Here is a 12062-nt window from a genome sequence, read left to right as displayed (position 1 = left end):
GGCCACCAAATTCTGAATTAATGGTCCTGTCATTGATTGCTGTTTACTTTCTTTAACATAAAAAATATAGGAAGTTGACCAATGGCAGAAGCTCTGCCAAGTAGCTTGTTTGGAAATCGAGGTAAACATAAATTCAAAATTTTGTTCGTAAACCGAATTGTTTTCAAAGCGAGATGTAACGGCCTGAGGGCCGAGCGGTCTAGGTGGCAGCCTACCGTTCTAGGAACCCGGAAACAAATCCAAATTGGTCGAAAACGCCCGAGGAATTTTTCGGGAGTGGTCTGTCCGGATATTTCGGCCCCGTTTCTCACCACCCAGCCATCTCGTTGTGGGCCTGGCCAAACCCATAATGGGATTGCTATAAAAGGGTCGTTTCAGTGCCCACGGAGCAAACAGAGTTTTAAAAAAGTTCGAAACTCTAGGTTTGACTGTATTGAGAATTCGCGTAAGAAACTCGAAAACACGCAACAGCATGCTCTGGTAGAAAATGTACAGCAATGTCTGCAACGTTTAAAAAATAAGAGATAATTTTGAATTTTCGATAATCCGACCCTACTCTGATTCCATTGTTGTCGGATTAAACACACTCTACCTTATTTTTAATAATATTAAGAGATATCCTACAAAAATGTTTAAGCTTATGATGGAAAAGAAATAATCTGAAAATACATTAAGTATTTAAATTTCTCTTTATTGTGATGTATCATACAAATTTAAATCATTTATTATTCTTTAACAGTGTTATAATATAAACAATTATATCGACAATAAAATATTATAAAACATTTGTAGAATTAGTAAACGGAAATTGAATACATTCTTTTCTCTCGTGGGTCACAGTTTTTAGTTTCATAAGACTTGAAAATACATAATGCAAAGTGCTAACAATCTGAAAACAAAAATAATACCGTTAGTAGTATGCGTTTGATACATTCTGAAGTACAAAAATTAATTAGTATATAACTCAATGTTTAAAAAAAATTTTTTTTTATAATATAAACAATTATATCGACAATAAAATATTATAAAACATTTGTAGAATTAGTAAACGGAAATTGAATACATTCTTTTCTCTCGTGGGTCACAGTTTTTAGTTTCATAAGACTTGAAAATACATAATGCAAAGTGCTAACTACCGTTTAATTATGAAAATTGATTATAAATAAATAGCAGAAAATGTAAATACTTTCACAGGAATTCTCTTCGTAACTTTATAAAAATCGCCAATACTAAGTCTCAGTGAGACTTTCCCAAATCTTTTCATGAAATTCAGAACCTAAAATAATAAGATCAATTAAAACAATACTAAACAAAAATTTTATTCTTTAAAAGTTGTTATAGAATACATACCGTTATTTTTTGTTCTAATTTTAGTTTGCAATCCGCAAATCTTCGGATGTCTTGGAAAGTATTTTCCATCTGAAAAATAATAAATATAACTAACTAAAAATACCACACGTAATAATTCAATATTAGATTGTACGCTTACTGTAAATGCAAACCAGCATAACAAACAGCCACCGGTTATGCAAAGAAACGTAAATATAACAGTCAACCCTAAAATTACAAGCTTTAATATTTCATTAATATCTAGAAATAACAAAACGTAATAGCAAAATCTAGTTCCAGATATAATGCCCATATAAGCAGCGGCAAAAGGGTAATTAAAATCGTCATTGCATTGTTTTACGAAATTCCAAAAGTCCTCGTGATGCATAAAGAATTGTTCAAGCTTCAGCTGCAGATTATGTTCGTTCCTTCTTATTAAATACAATTCTTCTGACAAATGTCTCAATTCTTTATCCATGACAAACCACATTAACATTACAAGTGTAAAACCATACGCAGCTCCACCGATGAGATAATCGATTGCCATTCCAATTTCTACTCTACAAAACAATGCTTCTCCTTCGAAATGTTGATGTTTTTGAAAAGCTGGGTAATACAGTGTCACGTTCACGATTTGAAAGCAAATCATCATGACAAAGACAACAGAAGAAATAAAATAAGAAAGAATGTTAACCATGGCGTACTTTTTATGTATTGTTTTTTCGTAAAAAAATGTACGATTTCTTAAAGGACGACTAAGATCGATTTTTTTGGCTTTCAGAAAACTGAAAACTGATGCGTAAGCAAAGAATACAATAGTTAATACAAGTTTCATTACAAACGAATTACTTCTGATCAAACCTCCCCAAGCATTGCAAATGGCTGTTTCATTCAAACCACGAATGAGGTGCCACAACAAGAGAATGAAACGTTTCCATAAAACAAATTCAACAAAACTGAAATATATTTTTTTCAATAATTTATATGGATAACTGTGTTTCTTTCCATCGCAGTTGCATGTTATGTAAGGTTCCAAACCGTACACGATCGCTACGGTCCAACAGGGTCTTATAAAACAACTGAAGCAAAATTCGCCTTTTCTGCTGGAGTACATGTTCCTGTACGCAAGAGATTGAAAATTTTTTACTATATAAAGTTTCATACATCGATCGATCCATCGATTTATTATGTTTCATACTTATTTTTTTTGTTAATATAGAAAGGAATGTTAATGGATGTTTATCGGCACAATGAAATGTGGGGTATTAGCATATAACATAATTAGACATTTCCTACTTTTATACTAAAATTTTCCCAAACAAAATCTGAATAATACGGATTGTTAAAAAATCCGTTTTTAAAAAAAACCTATTCAAAACGACATTCTGACAATTCTGAAATACTTGAAGCTGTGCGATTTCGTTATATACAGGTTTTAATGAATAAGCCTTATTCATAGAGCCAAATCGACTGCTCATATATGAAGGAGGAATACCCGTAAACTGTTCTTAATATCTCTGAAAGCACTGGTGTGATTTATAGAAATAATAGATATTCCACTAAAACACAATATTTGAAGGATGGTGAAGAATTAAATTCATTAACATGAAACTTGTATTTGCATTATTAATGAATATAAAAAGCTACATTTTTATTTCCCGGTTCCATTACATATAAAAGGGGGAAAGTATGGCGATCGGTCAATAATGAACCCCAAGATTTTTATATTTTTGGACTCGGGGAAATTTGAAACATCGAGAAATGCAAGAAAATTCTGGAGTTCTTTCTGTATGTATGGATGTTAGTGTGTGAATGGCAAGATTACGTTTACCCTCTTCCAAGCTTAATAACTTCTGTGCTTTTGGTCTAAAATTTTGCAGGGAGATTTGTGTGTTAGTGTGATCGATGCTGTTAAATTTTGGTGGTTAAAAATTGAGAGGATAGGGAGATAAAAAGGGTCTGTGTATCTCCAGTAAGTCAGACTTAATAACGATTTTACTAGTTACTAGCATTTATAATTTATCATAAAATCCATTCTTACCCTCAAAAATAAGCTCATTGCTATTTTATAATAATTAAAAATATAAAAAGATTTTAATAACAAAATACCATAACAGATGGTGGCACACGCAGTTTCAAATGTTGACAAGAAAGTTAAGCAACTCGCTACTAGATTTTTATATTTATGGCATGCTATGTTTTGAGCGACAACGCGACACGATAAAAATTGCGTTGTAGCAAGCAAATACCGCGATCAATATATGGTATTTGTTGCTTTACAGATATCAAAGCCAGAAGTGTATCAAAATTAACTATTTCAAATTTGTCCAAACACTTATTACTTTTCCACGATATAAAGTAAAATACGTTATTATGTAAGTAAAGTAGAAATTTGGGGCAACCACCCTAGGAATGTGTGAACTGCAGTTTTAAAAATGAAAAGAAACAAAAATTTTATCCCTTTATAAATAGAGATGAATTTATGTACAATATAGAAGTTATCAGGAAAATGAATAAGGAAAATCGCTGCACTCGATTGCTGCAGACCAAAATCAACTGTATGTGATTACTTATAAAGACGACAGAGGAAGGACATTTTAGAAAGGAAGACAAGACCCAAGTCCATGACCATTTAGTGGAAGCTGGACTTATTATTTATGTCTAAAATTGGACTTTCCAGTAGGACAATGCATCCATGCGCAACTACAAAATCATGGTTCAAAAACAATAATATAAAAGTTATGAACTGGCCTGCCAGAAGTCCAGATCATACCTCAAGAAAAGTATTTGGACTATGCTGTCAAGAGAATCTTACAAAAAATGGAAGCAGTTTCAAAGCATTACTACGTTCAAATCTACAATTGCAGATCTTGGTATAAATTAAAGCCTGAGTATTTGCAACTTTTATAAGAATGATGCAAGACAGTGTTTGACATTATTTAGCAACACGGTGGCAATATTGGACGATAAATTTGTGTGGAAAGCAGAGATACAGCACTCTTTCTAGATAAATTTGAAACAGTTTATTATGATACCTTTATGTTCTTTATACCTATGAAGCAACTGCACCATATATTTTTTCACCATTTATTGTATTATATCAAACCTTAGTAAATTAATATTTTGTGTATATTTGACATAAACAATGCATTGCTTTCGTTATTAAGTTGCTGTTGATCAGTGTCCGGATAAATATAAAAGAGACCCTATGTCTAGTTACCAAGATATGAAAACTGTACAGCTAGATCTTGTTTGTATATTTTATTAAAGTAAAATTTTTTAAACTGTAATATTATTAATTATATTATTAACAAAATTAACTCATTGACATTGCAGTATGCTTTTCAATTTTTTCTTCAGCCTAATATGATAAACACAATGTACTGGTGAATACTAAAAATACATGTAAACGTAAATTATTTAATAACAGAAAACTTTCAACTAATTTTATAGTTTTAGACATTCCAACAACAGTATCCAATTCAAATTGCTACTCGACATCATGTTAAACATATTATTATATACTTGTATATCATATTATATTATATAATCAATTTTAAAATTATAACGCAATGTAATATGTCTATACATCGCAATCTTTATGGATATTCCAGTAATGATGATACTGTAAAATTAGCGACAGTGTTCCCTGACACTGTAGTGTTTGCATATACCCGTAAATGAATATAATCAACAAATAAGAGTTGCGTAAATTACATTTATCGAGTATTACATTAATTACTATCCCCTAAACAGTTTTTTAAGTTTTAAAAACTTGCAAATTAATACTATATCTATTTTTTTCTTATCAAAACAATGGTAAATCAATTTTCATCCATTTTGAAACCTGTATTGTAATCGAAACAATTTTCTTCTGCAATTTTAATAATTTTGAAATATTCATACAATTTACATTTCTTTTTTCTGGAACAATCTTAATTATCTCTAATGAGTCATTGTTTATGTTACAATTAAATTGAATACAATGACTAATTACTATTATTGACTAAAAATTATTTATGATCGTATAAATATGCTAATTGAATCTAACCTTTAACTTTCTTTCCGTTTCATAATTTTTCGTAACCAAATAATCAAATTAATATATTATTTTATCTCGTTCTAATATATTAGTTACATAAGGATTTGGATATCTTAGTAAATTGCCATTTAAAGTCCTGCAACTACATATATAAAGTAATATTGTTTGTCTTATTATGAAATTAAATAGAAAGTTTAATGTGAGATATCAGACAGAACACTTACTTGTTAGCGTTATATTGATATGCAAATATAAAACTGATATTTGTGATTGTTTATATAAACCTACAATTAAAACAACAACTACATCTAAGCAAATACGAGCAACCTTATCATTCTTTGTATTTCGATTAATGCCGTCACACTTTAGTACTAGAGCTTCAACAAAAGAACTATACAGTTTCACTTCTTAGAAATTCTAACAAAGTATTAGGATATAAGACAAAGAGAATGTGTAACATGAAACATTTCAGGAAAGAAGTCTTCTTTGATACCTCCTTATAAAACCTATTACGTGCTTTCTGTAAGGTCGCTGACTTTAGGGGCAATACGTTAATTACGCGTCAGGAAAACCTAAGGTCAAGTCGTATGTGGGTGGTGGCAGCAGGAGACGAAGATGAAGGTGTCTTACAAAAACCGTTTATTTTTATCATAAAGTTAACTTACATAATGACAATAACAATGCGATCTAGATCGGCTTTGGTGGGAGCTCCTAATGTCGACGATTGGGCGCTGACTTGTGTCCCAGGCTTGACAGGAGAGTGTTTATTGCACAGGTGCCTCTGTCTGGTGATGTTGCGGATGCACTGAGAGTTTGGTCACTGGTGAAGAACCTTGTCCGGGTGGAACCGCCGAGAATTGGCTGTGAATCGGCTCCAAGAGAAGCGGCTGAGAATCTCTGTTTTGTCCTTGAGATTCGGGGATTTATAAGATTTTCCCCGAATCTCACCCTTTTGATTGGTCCCGTTCACCCTCTCCCTTACCCCGATTGGTCATTCTTTTGTTTCTAGGCGAAACTTGAAACCGATCTGGTCGAGAAAAGGTCCGAGAGGTGATGACGGGGCCTTTAATGTTCGCGCTCGTATTTTACTCCGTTATGGCCCCTCTCCCGGACATCCCTGAACTTAAACGGTCCACCAGATGTCTTGTGGCCATTTATCCCCTACCGCGTTCTTACTTAACAGATGTCCCTTTTGTTCTCAAACCCCCCTTTCACCCGATTGCTTCGACCCGACATTTGTTCGCGCGCATCTCGACAAAGCCTCTCTGTCGATATTCCCTCCTGTTGTTTATCGTCGCTTCGCGTTTGTTTTACAATTCGAAAAAGTTTTCGTGTCATCTAGGTTCTGTCATTAACGCACCCTCTTGACCCGATTCTATCTTCCAAATTTTCTGACGTAAAAGTCTAGTAATTAGTAGTAATTTCGACGCGCTTCTACGGCCCTCACATTTCCACGTGAAAGATAGAAATTTTCAAGTTTTCAGAGTAAAATTCCGGGAGGATGAAACTGTAAAACAATATACTACACACATGTATACCTTATTCATGTGCGTTGAATCATTTAGCCATAAATGAAAATAAGTCAAATAAATGTGCAATGAGAAGATAAAAAAGGTAATTCAAAACTGTAAGAAGATATTACCCTTTAGTGTTGTAAACTTTATGAGAGAATTATCTGCTTTCTTTACCGATGTCTTCAATAGTACTGTACGCGAAATTTTGAAAGACTTTGTTTTTATGGATTTTATTTCGTTTAGTACAGATAATAGTTCAATATATTCTGACAAAAATCTCATAATACGCATCTTAATACATATGCAGACATTACTAAAATGTACAGTACTGTACGTTTTAATTCAATTCTTTAAAATATGATTAAGCGTATACTGCCACCGTTTTCTATTCATTCGTACTTAATTTAAAAATTGCACTTCGATGCGAAAATAGATTTATGTTTTGTATTTTATAGTTGCATTGAGAAAAACACATACGAAGGATATCGACAGCGAATGCAATTTTATACAATTAACAATCCTTATCAGAAAATGATTCGTAAGTTATCATATATAATATATCACTACAAAAGTGAAAATTTGTATTAATCATGAGATTGAGAGTAGGTAAAAAGTTCAGATCAAAAACATTGCACCTCTCATTATTTTTGAATGGTTTAATGGCAGTACAGTTCTTCATCGAGCTATTCATTTCCATTGTTGATAGAAAATTAAATGTCTGTAATCCATTATTAAATTTTAAAGAAAAACATTGGTAGCTTACCAAAGATTTCATTTAGATGCCAATTAAAACATTATTGTATGTATATGAAATAATTTATGTACAGGAGAATAAAACATAATTCAAACTTTTTCTTTGCTTATTTCAGTCCTCGATTTAATAGAAAAACCTGTACATGCACGTACATATATACGTATATAACTCAGTAAGTTAAAGCAAATTACCGGATTTTATTGAATATAACATCACCGATGTACAAAACAATAAAACATATTTCCGTTTCAACACATAATACTTAGGGACAAAACAATTTTGTGTATTTAATTAAATACGATATGCTTGGCTCTCGTTCTCAAAAATTTTAATACGATACTCTGGTAAGTGTTCATTTTAATTGTTCATTTTAATTTTAGTTTTATATCAGCAAAAAAAAAGGAATTTAAAATTAAAATTTACCGCTAAAATATCAACCACGAATTCGTGCAAAAGCTGCTTAGTTATCGCAAACATAATCCTAATAATAATGTAAATCAACAATAACATTTTAATTCAAAATTACAGTAGAGCGTCGTTTATCCGAATCAATTGGAGACTGGGGTTGTTCGGATAACCTGTTTTCGGATAACCGATTACGTACGAAAAAATATATTAACCTATCCAATGTTAAAATTTTTTTCTGCTGCGTGTCGCTTTGCGTTGAATTTTCGTCGATGTTAAGCCTAACATAAACTTTTTAAAATAATAATCGTGGCTACTGTATCGTTAAAAATTATTTCTTTATTTTTTACAAAATAAATGGTCTATATTAAAAATATAAAAACAAAAACAATTAGTCTCTACTTTAGAAGTTAATCTAGTATTAAAAACGTTCGATTCAGTACCACACACAGTCCTCAGAAAAACACCACACAAAAGTGCTGCCAGTGCTGCAAGCTAAAACACATTCATCAACAAAAAAAATATTGGAGTAGCCCAAGATATAGCCAAAGATTGCAGCGCCACAGACTAGCAAAAATTTAAATTTGACGACTGGAATTCTTTCGGATAGCCGACGTTTCGGATAACCGACTTTCGGATAAACGACGCTCTACTGTACTTACAGCTTACTGAAGTCTATTTGGAAATTCATTAGAGTATGAGAAATCGCAAGTATAGTGAATAAAAAGAGTTCAATACACCGAAAACTGGTATTCGGTCCCAGGCTCACACCTCACAAACAGGCTGACTGCGTTCAGTTTTCTGGTTTATATCTCTTGTCTGTAACACTTAAATTAGACCCAATATATCACAAAAACACGTCCAAAGAGATGCTCCTTAACATACCGCCTATATGCTGTATTGGCTTACTTCACAATTAACGAACCAAACCTATTATCACATACAAGACAAAACAATTTTTTTAGCTTATTTTCATCTAAAACTCGCATTTTATATGCCATATCTCAATAGTGAGGTTGAGGCCGAAGTTTTAAACGCGAAGACGTGTACGTCGGACATTCAGCACCACTTTCCTGTAAGCCTAGAAGTTTGACAATGGTGTTTGGAATGTCGAGCATGATTCGACTGACTTAATTTTAATTATTAAATTTTCGGAAGAGCAGCTAAACCATCTATCTGTAGCCAAACTTATTTGTTATCTAATTAATTATCAGGCTCAACATAGCCCAATAGATAATCTGACAGATCTTTTGGAAATAGAAATGTGTTTATTATGTAAATTACACAATCAATCCGCAAGAAGGAAGTGCAACTACTCATTCTTTCACAGTTAAGAAAATATTGTGGCAATATAAATTAAAACTTTCAGTTGTATGAAATATGTTGTAAATTCCCGATCTTACAATGGTGGAAGCAATTGTTTCCAATCAAACCCCAACCACTTGTAATGTAATCTGAGTAAATTTTCTTTTTAGCGAAGTTTTACATTTAACAAATATTCTGCCAAATCCGAGAGAAAAGAATTTGTTAAAAATAAACTTTCCTTTAAAAAATGCAATTAAAATACTCGAAATATTACATCTATGACGTAAAACTCGTGACGTAACGCGTGACGCATTGCAACGACAAATTCGAATTCGTTCCATTTCGTATTGTTGCCGACGCCATCTTGGAAATTTATGCTTTCCGGAAATTGCGAGTTCTTTTTCCCTCCATTTTAACATTTTTCGTACAAATTTTAATAATGAAAACTCGCGTAACGTAGGTAACTTAATATTTTTCGATTTATATCAAAATTAAATAATTTAAATTAGATACGCTTTAAACCTAGATTTGCGGCCTGTAACCTGTAAGGTTACGGAATGCGTTTTTATAATTTTATTTATTACTACAAATATCTTAGCGATATTTTACAAATAAAGAGGACTATTTTGGCATTTTAAAGAAAACATTTGCAATTAGTTAATATTCTGACGTAGAAGGTATGACGTAACGTGTGACGCATTTATCGCACGTTCCACCGATTCGAATTCGTTCGATTTCGTATTGCCGACGCCATCTTGAAATAGAAAGTTTTCTGGAAATTGCGAGTTATTTTTCCCTCCATTTCGAGATTTTTCGTAAATGTTTAATTACATAAACCCGAATAACGCAGGCAATGTAACGTTTTTTATTTATAAGCGATCAAAATTGAATAATTGTCGATAGAATATTAAATGTAAAAGTCTTAAATTTTTACTTAAAATATTTAAGGTTGTTTCCACTTAGCATCGAATTAAATTATCAGATTATAAATGATATTCGCTTGCATATTGTCTTATATTCTTTTGAATGAAGCGATAAATGTCCTGTACTAAAAAATTATTTTAATATTAAATTAATTAATTAGCTAATCTAATGAATCATCTCAATCTTTTCTATTCTTAATATTTAAATTCTTAAATTATTCTAGGAAGAAGTATCATTCTCAAATTTTATAATCCACTTTCCAAAGAGACATGGATTCATTTTAAAAACTTCTTGTGCTCAAAAAATTAACAAGAAGCAAAACAAAGGAAAGGTAAGACTTTTTTCTTTTCATTCGAATTTGTTATGTATTCTAGACATTAATGCAGTAAAAAATGGTATATAAAAGTTATAATCTTTATTGTCCAGTCTGTGAGTTTATTATTGTAGAATGATGCTCGAAAAGTAATGTTATGCATTCACGCGTTGAAAATAATACAAATTCCAACTTTAATTAGAAAAAATAATTTATTAATAAAAACCAGAATTTTACAATTTATGTATTATTTTTCAATGTTTAACATACCATAAAAACAGTTCATTCGAAAATTAAATTCATAAGATTTTCTCCACTGAAACCTTCTCGCCATAGCATATACAAATGAAATGAAAATAATAATGTTTCCTTATTATACTGATTTTATTCACCTTTCCATTCCTTGTATAATATTAATTTTATATTTTTTATTTATTTGTTGAAAATTCTATTATTATTATACAGTATAATATATTACATATAATGATTTTATGTAATGTATTATTTATAAATTTTTGTTTGATTGTATAGTAAGTATATTTCAATTTTATTTTGTATCGTTGTGATGAAAAACAATTTCTTCCCCATTTTAAAAACTAATTGATTTCATGTACACAAATAAAACTTCAATTAATGTTTTTTTCTATAACAAATCTGGACACAGCTTTAAGAATAACAAACACATTAACATACAAATCTAATTATAATCAAAGAAAGACATTAACATAAACTCAGAAAATTGCTAACTGAGTTTTCCACTAAAATTTAATATAAAACTTTTGGTAATTTATTTATTTTGTATCGTTGTGATGAAAAACAATTTCTTACCCATTTTAAAAACTAATCGATTTCATGTACACAAATAAAACTTCAATTAATGTTTTTTTCTATAACAAATCTGAACACAGCTTTAAGAATAACAAACACATTAACATACAAATGTAATTATAATCAAAGAAAGACATTAACATAAACTCAAAAAATTGCTAACTTAGTTTTCCACTTAAATTTAATATAAAACTTCATCAATAATAATACAGGATATATATTTATTATATTATTTTAAATAATATAATTTTAAATGGATTATTTAAATAAAATAAAATAATAATGTTTTATATTTTATAATGATAATAAATACATATTTTTGGTAAACAGCATCATAGACATGTGCTATATCATCTCAAAAACAGAATTTTAAACAAAACGGCCAAAATACAAAAAACCTTTAATGAAACAAAAATTATACATATATTATAATCACAAAATCTAAACAATTTATTACTAAAAGTAATAAAATACAACACGCCGATTAAAACAATATAATTTCCATAACTAATGCGGCGATAACCAAAACAAAAATATCAAAACATGCACAAGACTATAAACACATTGACTATGACAACAAGTGGAGTGCCGGAGCGCTTTTATGCGGTCTGGCGGGACAGTGGTGGGTCAAAACATGGACAAGACTAT

At 30.8% G+C, this 12062-nt stretch overlaps 1 long non-coding RNA gene across 2 annotated transcripts; it reads right to left on the bottom strand.

The window, feature by feature from the left end:
• Positions 1–694: 694 nt before the first annotated feature.
• LOC111615428 lies at positions 695–5809 on the bottom strand. Of its 2 annotated transcripts, XR_002755076.1 has the most exons (5): positions 5596–5809; positions 5381–5513; positions 1351–1419; positions 1187–1276; positions 695–889 (listed from the first exon to the last, which is right to left on the bottom strand). It is a non-coding gene; the product is annotated as an uncharacterized LOC111615428 (long non-coding RNA). The 2 variants fall into 2 exon arrangements; XR_002755077.1 differs by lacking the exons at positions 5381–5513; positions 5596–5809 and adding an exon at positions 1490–1521.
• Between the last annotated feature and the right edge of the window lie 6253 nt (positions 5810–12062).

The sequence above is a fragment of the Centruroides sculpturatus genome, unplaced genomic scaffold, assembly GCF_000671375.1.
Source record: "Centruroides sculpturatus isolate CEXI.00-Female unplaced genomic scaffold, Cexi_2.0 scaffold2141, whole genome shotgun sequence".
NCBI classification, from domain to species: domain Eukaryota; kingdom Metazoa; phylum Arthropoda; class Arachnida; order Scorpiones; family Buthidae; genus Centruroides; species Centruroides sculpturatus.
Note: the sequence above shows the minus strand (reverse complement) of the source record. Positions and strands in the feature narration are given on the sequence as shown.